Source organism: Pelecanus crispus, chromosome 1 (genome assembly GCF_030463565.1).
Source record: "Pelecanus crispus isolate bPelCri1 chromosome 1, bPelCri1.pri, whole genome shotgun sequence".
NCBI classification, from domain to species: domain Eukaryota; kingdom Metazoa; phylum Chordata; class Aves; order Pelecaniformes; family Pelecanidae; genus Pelecanus; species Pelecanus crispus.
The window spans coordinates 227480866-227493193 of record NC_134643.1 but is presented as its reverse complement, the minus strand read 5'-3'; positions in this window follow the sequence as shown (position 1 = coordinate 227493193).

The window sequence follows — 12328 nt, the reverse complement described above, 5'->3', positions numbered from 1 at the left end:
CCTCCATCCTTGGAGATATTCAAAAGCTGTCTGGACATGGTCCTGGGCAACTGCTCTGGGTGGCCCTGCTTGAGCAGGGAGATGGCCCAGATGACGTCCAGAGGCCCCTGCCAGCCTCAGCCAGCCTGAAGCTGTGATGCACTTGCCTCTGGCGCCCACAGAGTGGGTCAGACAACTGGCAGTCAGTGGCCGTATAGAAAACAGAAAAGACCAAAACCACAGCTAATGTAGATTGACTTAGATCCTCAAAAGTCTCTGAAGGCACCTCAGATCTTGGCTGTTGAAGAAAGATATCTAAAGAGCCTTTAAACTGCACCTGTTCTGCAGCCTAGGTCTTGCTTCACTACACAAAAATGTGGTTTTATTTTTTTTATGAAAATTTTCTACAGCACAAGGAATAGCCAGTGCTAAACAAGTGGTTGAGAAACCATCTAAATCCAGCACCTACTCTGCCTTAAGCCTGATCTGTTGTAATGAAAACTGTCCCCAAACTCTTGTTTTAGCACTTAATATCTTTCTTTTCTGTTGGTGCATATCTTGACATCTCTTGTCTTGCTACGTATTCCAGATTTCAACAAATAATTAAAAAAGAAACTATCTCAAAATCAATCAAGTCTCACTTGGCTCCTAACCTTGCAAAATTGCTGTGAAGATGATCCAGCACGGTCACAAAAGCTGTCAGGGAGAAAGAAACTGGTGCTACAACACTCAGCAAAAGGCACATTTACAGCATTGTCACCTGTTCCCTCCTAAAATAGAGATGATGTATTTCTTTTTGCCAGGAATCACTGATGCTGTATAGTTTTGAGGTAAAAAACAACTCTAGGTTTGGCTTTGGTTTCCAATGTTTGAGTTGCATTAGGTCAAACTACTAATCTGGGTTTAATTTATACTGAAAATTCTGCATGTCTGCAATCTTCATATAAAACATAATAATCTCTTTGCATGTATGTGTCAAATCTGGGCTCATATTTTGCAGTAGGTTTGTTTTAGGAATGTGTGTCCCGTCCTGAGCATTGCTCCTTTAGAGAATAATAAAGAAGCAATTTTCCTGGATGGCCGGAGGATTGAATAAACAACACTTTGCTGATCAATAAAACCCTTTAAATTCAGCTGGTGAACCTGCTGCAGTCTAATTGCCGGCTGTCTTGGTTTCGGCTGGGATAGAGTTAATTTTCTTCCTAGCAGCAGGCATAGTGTTGTGTTTTGGATTTAGTAGGAGAAGAACGTTGATAACATGCTGATGTTTTTAGTTGTTGCTCAGTACTGCTTATGCCAGTCAAGGACTTTTCAGCTTCCCCTGCTCTGCCAGGGGCACAAGAAACTGGGAGGGGGCACAGCCAGAAGATACAGCTGTGTCACTGACCAAACAGCCTCTGCAGAAATGTTCAGGAGGGATGATTTCCTGCATTTTTCGAGTGAGGGAAGTATGAGGATGGCCTGGCGGGGTCTCACCAGCTGGATCCCACTGAGCCTGGACCTACAGAGCAACTGTAGGAAACATCACTGGGGTCCCTGGGGCACCAGCACTGCTTCAGCAAATTAATGCAGATCCATCTCCATCTCAAGTCTATTAGTGGTTTGAATCAATAGAGGTCAAAACTCAGGTGAAATCAAACCCTGGGCCTTAATTTGCAAAGCTGGTGACACCTCAAGAAATGCCGGTCCCAGCTCCCTCAGCGAGGTGCATAGCTCTGTGCGTGGGAAAGCAGCCTTGCTCACCCAGATGCCTGCTAAATTGAAATAGATCCTGAGCCAACACTAAGACAAATGATGCCCTGTTTCTGCTTAGTCTATAATTACTCTCTATAGTAGTTACCAAGCTGTAGACGTGTTTTGGCTTACACGTGTCATGCAGCGTACTTGTCCCGCTCACAGCTCTGGGCTGTGTCTAACCAAAGCCAGGTTTACATCAGCCTGGCTTCGCTGTGGAAATAGGACAGTTTAGCCCTGGGAGTGCCTGCCTCTGGTTCAGTTCATCTTCCAGGGCACACGCAGGGCAGGCAACATTGGAACAGGCTGCTCAGAAAGTGATGCTGCAAATGGAAGTGCTTATGAGGAGAAGAATATGATTTTATCTCCATTAGTTCTGTCTTGGGCTTGAAAGACTCAAGATACGTCAATCACAGAGGATCATTGCCAGAGGCTCATTTTGGGGAGAGACATTTAGAATCATAGAATCATAGAATCGTCTAGGTTGGAAAAGACCTTTAAGATCATCCAGTCCAACCATTAACCTACACTACCAAGCCCACCTAAACCAATCAAGGGCAGACTAGACTAAACCATATCCCGAAGTGCCACATCTACCTGTTTTTTGAACACTTCCAGGGATGGTGACTCCACCACCTCTCTGGGCAGCCTGGTCCAATGCTTGACCACCCTTTCCGTAAAGAAATTTTTCCTAATTTCCAGTCTAAACCTCCCCTGGCACAGCTTGAGCCCATTTCCTCTCGTCCTAGTAGGGCCTGTAGTGGTACAGTAGGGCCTGTAGTGGTAGGGCAAGGGGTAATGGTTTTAAACTAAAGGAGGGTAGATTCAGAGTGGATATAAGGAAGAAATTTTTTACAATGAAGGTGGTGAAACACTGGAACAGGTTGCCCAGAGAAGTGGGAGATGCCCCATCCCTGGAAACATTCCAGGTCAGGTTGGACGGGGCTCTGAGCACCCTGATCTGGTTGAAGATGTCCAGGGGGGTTGGACTAGATGATCGCTAAAGGTCCCTTCCAACACAAAGCATTCTATGATTCTATGATTCTAAAGACTCTGCTGGTACTTGGCTCAGCTGGAGAGCTCTCAGCATCATAGTCCACTAGACCACTCTTCTGTCTCCTGGGTTTTACTAGAATAAAATAGAGTATTTCAGTTGGAAGAAACCTACAATGATCACCTAGTGCAACATCCTGACAAATTCAGGGCTGACCAAAAGTTAAAGCATGTTGTTAAGGGCATTGTCCAAATGCTTCTTAAACACTGACAGGCTTGGGGCATCAACCACTTCTCTAGGAAGCCTGTTCCAGTGTTTGACCACCCTCTTGGTAAAGAAATGCTTCCTAATGTCCAGTGTAAACTTCCCTTGGCACAGGTTTGAACCATTCACTGGCACATTGGGAAGCCAGCATGTCTCTTCCCTGGGACACAGCTCAGGAAGGACCACCTAGCTCACCACACCCAGCTCCCATCACATCCCGCTCGCCCAACCCAGGCCACCACAAAACTTACTGTGGACATTTGGTCCAGGAGGGACAGAACAGCGACTTTGCACTGCACATCATCTGCACGCTGCAGACAGAAGCGGCCCTGCCACTATGAGGTAAACTTAAAACACTTAAGGAAAAGCTGAGAGCCATGGGAAGAGGACAGAAAGCCTGGAGGCCGGCAGAGTGAGCCCAGGGGCTGCTGTCCAAGGGCAGTGGATGTTCCTGCAAGAAGCAGCGTGTGGCACTTGTTCTACACCTTGGAGGACACATTGCACTGGGCAGTGCTAGCAGCTCTGACCCTTGGCCAGGTCTTCTCCTAAGAAAGCCTCTTGCATGATCAGTCTTTAGTCATCGCCGTGCTGGGTGCAAATTCCTCTTGGCTGATGATGGTGGAACTGGGGATAACCAGACCTACACCACAAAGATGAAAGTGCTTTTGTCAAAGGGCCATACAGGGCAGCGCAAGCCAGCAGGCAGCATGTGCTGACACTTAGGGAAGGAAATGCGAGTGTTGCCAACACTGAAGATTGTGTTAGGGCCAGTACTCAAAGGAGGGGGAAGGAGCACTGTGCTTCACTGCCAACAAGATCCTAAACGCAGTAGGAGCCCAGAGACAAAAGGGCGAGATCTTGTGTCACACCAACATTACGTGTGCAGACCCAGGTAATAAGGGAGACTTCAGTCTGTTACTGAGCCCGTGGAGGAAAGGGAAGCACAGAGCCTCTGGGTGGGAAGGGGAGGACGGGGTCTCTGGCACAAGGAATATGGGCAGAGATGTCCACTGAAATCAGAAAGTGAGAAGAACCCACAGGGACTGTGTGGGGTCACATGGGTCCGTGAACCACTGCCGACATCTCCAGAGCACCCAGAAGAGAGCAGCTTTCACCATCAAGCCGCCGTCCAGGCACAGCTCCTGGGGTTTGCAGCCCCCCTGAGTGGGTGGTGGCTGACCGAGGCTGGTCAGGGTCAAGCCCAGGTGTTGTTTTGGGATATTATCCTGATGATTTCCTTATGAATTTCCATTGTTTCATTGGTGTAAATGACGGGGTTTAGCAATGAAGGGACGAAGAGATGACGTGACTGTGAATGCAGAGTTAGCAGTGACTGTTGGGCACGAAGGGGGCACAGGGCAAAAGCAAGACAAGGAGTTCAGAACTTCAGGTGCTGTGCAAAAGGCTGCAAGACTGAGATTGAAACAGGATTAGAAAACCAGCTAAAGAGATGTGCTCGTAAGAGACACACCAGCTTAACTGCCTGTCCTCAGGTCTGGAGCGGAAAGTCTGTGCCTGAAAACTTGTCCCTTTTGTCCATGTGCACGAACCTGCCTGCAGAGGGGGGAGGTTGCCTAGTACGTGCATGAATTAACCCGCTGCAAAAGAAGCTTTCCTGATTTTAGAAAGGCTGAACGCACAGCGTAATTTCCATCAGCAGTCTTAGCCTGCCTCAGTAGGACTTAATTTGCCATAGTTGGGAATGTCTGCTTTTCAATGAGCTGCCTGCTGTTTTGTATGCAAGCGAGTAATTTGATTCACATCTATGCTTCTGGGTCTGCATCTTTACCTCTGTGCTCACAACCTCAGCTGCACAATAACAAATCCAACCTTGAGGTGGTCCAGTTTACCGTCTGCTAAAGGACACAGAAAAGGTCAGAGTGGCTTTCCATGTGCCACAGGGAAGAGGAATTCCTGCAGGCAGTTTATTTGAAAAGATATTGCAGTTTTCAGGACTTTATACTAGGCACAGGGACATTTAGTCCTGAGGTTTCCCAGCCCTTGACATAAAGAAAGTTGGAGAAATTAATTGCAAACAAGACAGTCATATATTGCTCCATTACCAAGAGTAGGCAGGGAAAGTGTAAGGTACTTGGTGATCTGTGTTTGACTGCAGATGGACCGGTGGCACACAACACTGCAAAACTTGGCAGCTGATTGTTTAGACACGAGGCTCTGGTGGGGCAGCGATGGGGAGGCACAGTACTCCCAAGGAATGCTTTTGAAAATCAATGCAACGCTCTTGTGTAAATCTACCACAGCCGTCGCTGCAAATGTGAATACCTACTGCAGAAAGCTGTTTGCAACCGGATTGAACTAACTCAGGAGCAAGGTTTGGTGACTCAAACGTCAGGGAAATTGTGCTTTTGTTAGTGCACGTACCATCCAGTGGGCTTGGCACTGCAGGTAAGTGGTCCAGGCTGTGCTGGCTGCTGCTTGGAGCAGGCTTCCTTGGTACTTGTGTCTCCTGGAGCACTTCAGCTGCACAAAAGATCTGAGTGATTTAGGCCATTACCATCCCAAGATGTCAGATACTGGATCCCTGGGAAAGAGAAGCAGCCTTAATGCAGAAGTAAAGCAAACTGTTTATTTGTAAAGACCGTTTATAATTTACAACAGTTACCTCTGGTCCTGTGCTTTTGGAGGGCCAGGAGACCTCCAGCACGCAGCCTGGCTCAGCAGCATCAGCGTTTTGACTTTTTTCTCACAAAGGTGTCCTGCAGATTTTGAACATTTCCTCACAAAAGTAAAAGGCTGGTTTTCTTTCTGTATGTTCGTATAAGCTGGTGCCGGGATGTAAATGACCGTGAGGTGGGCAGGGACAGAGTTTCCTGCTGCTTCGGACAGGTGGGACATTGTGCATGCTGAATGTAAAAGCAACAACTGCCTCGCTCATCATGAAGGCCAGAGGAGAGACCATCAGTCATGGACATAAATCCCAAAGAATTCACAAAGGGTGCTGATAAAGAGCATGGCTGTGCGTGCTCTCCAGCAGTTTACTCCTCTGCATTCTCTAAGAGCCGAAGGAAGTTGATCCAAGTATTCTTCGAAGTATATTAAATGATCAAGGAAAGAAGGCTGAAATCACCTACTACAGACCATCTTAAGAAGTTCTCCTGCCCCCATTATTTATGATGCGGCAATTTCTTATCATTGCAAGTGAAATAACGTATTTTGGGCTACTTTAAATGCTTCCAGGGTTCTTGTTCTCAGAAAAAGAAGTCCAAACAAGCTTTGTGTTAAAACTATTTTAAATTCCATTTTCTCAGATTATACAATTCTGCTCTGTGAAATCAAAAGGCAATTTTTCCTTCAGATCTGCTACCTAACAGGCAATGTAACAAAGTTTTTCAGTTTTTCTTCTTTTCCCTTTTTAAGGACATTTTACGTGTTAAATGTTTAACACATTTTATTTACACTGTGTAAATGAAAGACATAAAAACTGGCATCACAGAATCATGTGAGTCAACATCTTGGGCAACAAAATATGAAATTTCTTCTACTGAGAAGGAGAAAATAGTGTGCAACAGATATCAATTTCCCGGGTAATATGCCACTCTGAATTTTTAAATGCAACCTCTCAGGTAATGTAATAAAAATAAATAAACAAATGGGTTCTGGCTCTAGAAATCACACAGGAAATATTGTTTAATAACTTACTACTCATATTCATCTTCTCTTGTCATATTCTCATTGTGTTTACATTGATCTGATGTACAAGGCAGCTGTAGTATTTCGCATCTCCCAGTATTCAAGAGTATAAAGTATTGATAAAATACACATTAACACCAAATGATCTCTGCAATATAGAAAGAAATACAGGTAATGCTATTGTCTAATGGCTGAGTCTAAAGACCAAGAGAAGTCTGCGGGCTGGTTAGACACATGGGTTTACTGAAAGCCCAATTAGAGGGATGGGTGCAAACTGCAATGCAGTGAAGTGGGTGCAGGGTGGCTGCTCTTAGGGATGCAATCTCCTCCCTTCGGGATGGGGAGAGGGGTGAGACCCCAGCCAACCCCGCCAGCCGCTGCCACCCCCCAGCAGGATGCGTGCCCACGGCCCCTGGCTCGAGCAGACCCTCCTCGCACGCCTTGCGTGCCCGCAGCTAAGGCTGGGTGCAGCACATGGGGGGTGCGTGGGTCACCAGTGTCTCAAGAGCAGGTGACACCCATGGGCGTTTGACCGGCTCCTCTAATTCTGCTGCTTAACGCTATGCAATGAGTTGGGTGGCTGCTCCTGAGCTGGTTTTACACCGGTCTGTGGCTGATGGCCTGCACTGCTCGGCCATGAACCTCCTGCCCCTTCTATGGTGGGCCAGCCAAGTTCAGGACATCACAATGGGTTTTATTTCTTTGTAGGATGAACTCTGCATGAAGATGCACAGACCTTATCTGCTCACCACTTACCCACCCAGACATGAGCAGTACAAAACTGTTGACTGAACAGACTGTTATAAATGAGAAGTACAAACTCTCTCTCCTCTGTTGGTTAGAGACAGCTTCCCAGGGCAGCAGTAGGGACAAAAAATCCCAATTGTTCGAGGTGGAATTCAATCTCATTATAAGAAGGACTATGCTCTGTGGTTCTCTGTGACAGAAAGGGTCTGGGCTGAGTTGCCTGAATCCCTCCAAACTTGCACTCCTAAATCACAGGCAGTTTAGGTCTGCTGCCTGGAGGTCATTCTGAGGATGTCCTTTCAAATATCTTTGTTGTTCGCACTGCAAATGAGAGAGTTGAGAACAGGAGGCACAGAGAGGTAAATACTGGACGTCAGAAGAAGAGGAAGGTCCTCCCCAAACCAGTGTATGGTGGAGACAACAGAGACACGGGAGACACAGGTCCACAGGGCTTTGAGGTGCTGCCCTTGAGACATGGCACTGATGATGGCTGTCCAAATCATAACGTAGGAGATGACAATGAGCAATGAGTCCATTCCAAAGACTAGGATAACAGCACAGAGACCATACAAAATATGGAGAGAAACGTCTACACGTCAGCTTCATTATGTCTGGGTGCAGACGGTAGGGATGAGAGAGGGCTTTGGCGCAGCAAAGGCAGGCATCTAAGAAGAAAAGCCGAGGGTGATGGCACACCAAAGCCCCTCACTGCGGCAGCCAGCTCTGTGCCCAGGAGCCTGGTGCCAACCAGGGTGGACATGTAGTGCAGTGGGTTACAGGTGGCAATGAAGCAATGGAAGGGTATGGCCAGCAGCAGCCCCAAGTTGAGGAGATTGAATGGATAAAAAGTATTTGGGTCAAAGAGGCGCTGAAGCCAGCTTCTCGGGTCAAAGCAGAAGGTGCAGAGCACTGTGGGCAGGATAGAGAATGAGATCCTGAGGTTGCTGAGGGGCAACACGCAAAGGAAGGAGCAGCTGCAGCTGCTCCAGACTGGCCTCCCGCACCCACTGCAGGCACAGCCAGGGCCCTGCTCACCTGGCAGATATTAAAAAGCCAAGAAGAGGAGAGGACAGGTAGATTTAAACAAACCCTCCCAGAGAAGTGAAGGCAAGGCACCACCTGCAGTCTGACCGGGGAAAAAGTTTCCTGATGGAACGTAAACCCTTTTTTGTTGTGTCCTGATTACGAGCTTTAAAAACAAAGCAAAACCATCTCACAGCTGAAGTGCTCCTTACTCCTGCTGAAAGCCAGAATCAGAAGCGCCAATAAATCAAGGTCTCGCCTACCAAGGGCGAGTTGGCTGTTGCAGACATTATGCAAGAAACAAACCCGAGTGAAGAGCTGACCTGGCCTCTCGGACACCATCCCTCAGCTTGGTGACTCTCACGTTCATAACATCCTTGAAACAACACCCTGCGGATTCGAGTCTGATGGGAACTTCAGGAGAGCCTGGTGTTTCCACATGTAAAATCCCCACGGGTGAATCTAGTCCTAGAGCAAGTGTTAACCCTTTCTGGGTGTTTTCCCTTGGGTCCCTATCATTTTGTAAGCCTGGACTCTAGGCTTACCCTATAGATATCGCAGTCTCCAGACACTGCAGTGACTGGAGGTTGTCTCTATCTGTTATCTTGGTGTATTCTGGCTTTATTTCCAGTGATATTATGTGCGGGGAAACTGAAGATATGTGAGCATACAGCAGTTATATATTTGAACTTAGCAGCCCCTGTGACAGGCAAAGCACAGAAGGTACAGAATTCATCTCTTGAAGCCACAGATTTTGTTATTATGGCTGGGTTTTAACATTCTCTGTGGTCATATAAGGGCTGAAATGTTCAGAAGTGACTAGAAATGTTTGGTACCTCATTGTTTTGGTACTCAGCTTGAAAATTCTTCATATATACTGGTTTTCAAAAAAGCACTCAGGTCTGTCTTCAGGATTAGATGACAGAGCAATGCTTCAGTCTGAGTACCATAACATTAATCCGCCCTAAATCAGCAGGAACTTCTGCACTTTGAAGATATAGCTCATCTGTTCTTCAGCCTAGGTGCTTATAAAAGAAGACGCTATTCAAATTGAGGCAGGTCTCTGCTGTCATTCTCATGCTCTGCTCCATCCCTCAGAGGTGCAGCCTGGCAGGCTGGAAGATGGTGATGCTAAGGGCTGTCATGATAAGCAGCGGCTGCATAAGCTGCTCTGTGAAAACAAAACACATACACGGGTCAGCCTGTCATTAGAAAAGGGGGAAGATGTGTAAAATCACAGAATCACAGTCAGAAAAGCACAGAGCAGAAATAGGCAAGCGGTCCTGGGGAATGGATTCAAATGGGGTGGATCAGTCTCCAGCCACTTCTTCAGGCTGCGAACTCAGGTCTCTGGGCTGGTTCCCAAAGGAGATCCCCAGCAAACAGATGGCTAGGGTGGGTGCAGCTCACAAACCTTTAACTGTTCTGCTTTTTTTTTTCTTTTCTTTTCTTTTCTTTTCCTGGAAGTTTGAGCTACCAACTTCAGCTCAAGGATGTCTTAGTCTGAGACAGTTTGAGTCACGACCGCTCAAGAGGACTGCACTTTGCCTGTACATGGGAAGCAGACAGATGTTTTCTATTAATTTCAATGTCAGCTTAGTTGAAATGGATGCAAGAACTAGAGAAAGTCTTGCAGTATTCTTTGAGAGGTTTTTCCCCTCTGTGCATGAAGCTTACCAGTTAGCAGTGTTGTGGCTTTCACATTTTAGACGGAGATTTTCAGAGGTGTTTAATGGACTTTAGGTGCCAAGCCTTTCATTCCACTTTCATTCCATTCCATTCCGTTTGTTCCAGTAGTTATTAAACCTCCCCAATCCAGGTGCAAGTGGAGAGCAAATACACATTGAACTAGAGACTGTTGCATTCCTTTTAGGCAACATCATGAAAGCAATAAATAATGGTCTTATGCTAATGAATCATTTCTTCCAGAATTAAAATTTGCTCATTTTTGATTCTGTATCAAGTGTGAGTCATCATGACTAAGGCATATATGCATGTCTGAGACGTCTGAAATAAAGTGCTCCTTACAGAGGAGCTGCTGGAGTCATGGCCAGTCTCAGCATCCCCCCACCCTGGAGCACAGTAAGACTCGCAGGATTTGATGTTGCTGCAGTTGAGTGACTTCATTACCTGGACATGTGAAGCATGGAAAGAGATGTGGGTTCAGGAGGCGGGTTGCTTAAAGTGCTTAGGCACTCACCTAACTCTGGTGGGGCATTTGTGAGCCACTAAGTCTGGTCCGGGCACCTAGCACTTCGCAGGGTTGAGCCCTGTCTAAACAGTGGGAAATTGCACCTGGAAATTCTCAGCTGCGTCCCATGAGGTTCATTAAAAAAATGCAAATTCCTGCACCTGGGACTGCCTGGCTGGAGAGCAGCTCTTCAGAAAGGGCCTGGTGGGCAGCAGGTTGGACGGGAGTCCTTGGTGTGCCCTTGCAGCAATGAAGACCAACTGCGGACTGGACCACATTTGTGAGAGTGCAACAACCAGGTGTCAGGGACGGAAAGAGTTAATGTCTCAAACGTGGTGAGGCAAGGTAACTCTGCATAGAGACAAGTTAAGGTTCCCATGGTGATAAATTGGGGTCTGCATAGCACCACAGGTGGGAAGCCAATTGGCATGGAGTTGGGGAGTTGGCAGAAGCTGGGAGGATTTGCAGTTCCTTCCACTCTCTGATGGCCAAAGGTCATGCAGAATTCATTTGAGGAAGGGGCTCATGATCACTGGAAAGATCCTTGATAGACCCCTCGCAACCCCCCCTCCCCCCCAGTGGTGCCTGTGCAGAAGATGGAGAACATTCTGGAACAAGCCTCAAGGGGGGTGAGACTAGAGACGGGGACTGGCCTATCAAAGACACAACTTTGAGGAGCCATGGGTGCACCCCCACCCCCAGAGGACCCCACGCTGCTGCTGCTGCTCCGGACCAGCCTCCCCCGCGCACTGCCGGCGCAGCCGGAGGCCCTGCGCTCCGAGAGCAGCGCGCCCAGCGCCGGAGGACTGCTGCATTTATCGTCGACATTGCGGGATCCAAGGGTGGTGAGATGTCTCTCTCTCCTCTTTCTTCCTTTTCCTTTCCTCTTATGAGTATTTGGATTAGAACCCACGTTGCCTGCCGCGGTGCTTTCCTGGTTTGGGTTGCCTCCTTATTCACATAAACCGTTGACTAAGTCTGAGACCAAGATCAGACCCAGCTGCACCCGGACTCCTCCCGGGAAAGGAGTTTAGAAAGCAAGGGGGTCTGTTCTGAACCTCGTGACTCAACGGGAGGGTCCCCCTTATCCCCTGCATATCATGGTGCTTTCCAAGTTCAGGTTGGTGTTTATTGTCAATAAAGTGTTTAATTGATCATTTAGTTTCGTTTCACCTTAATTTAGCCCAAGGGAATCACAGAACCTCCGTGATCCTCTCTGGACAATCCAGTTTGGGTCATGACACTAGGTCAAGGGAAGAGATTTTTTCCTTTAATCAGCAAGTGTGTGACTGCATCTGGAGTACTTTGTCCAGCTGTGGGTCATTCCATACAAGCAAAAGTGATGATATACTGGAGCATGTCCAGGTGAGACCATTAAGATGGTCAGGTGGCTGGAGCTCACAATGTACAGGGAGAGGCTGAAGCAACTGGGTTTTTTTAACCAGAAGAAAAGAAGGCAAAAGAGGTTTCTAATTAGAGTCTTCCAATACCTGAAAGAGATTACAGATAAAATGGAGTCAGACTCATGAGAAGTGAAAAGGCAAGAGAATGGGTACAAAATTTGCAATAGGGGAAAATTCAGTTGGACAATAAAGGAAAAATTCTTCCTCATGGGGGTGGGACCTCAGTCCTTGGAAACTTTAAAAACTGCATGTGACAAGAGCTGGAGAAACCTGGTCTAAGTAGACATTAAGGCTCTGAGCCAGTTAACTGAACTGTATAAATTCATTTTGTGCTGGCACATT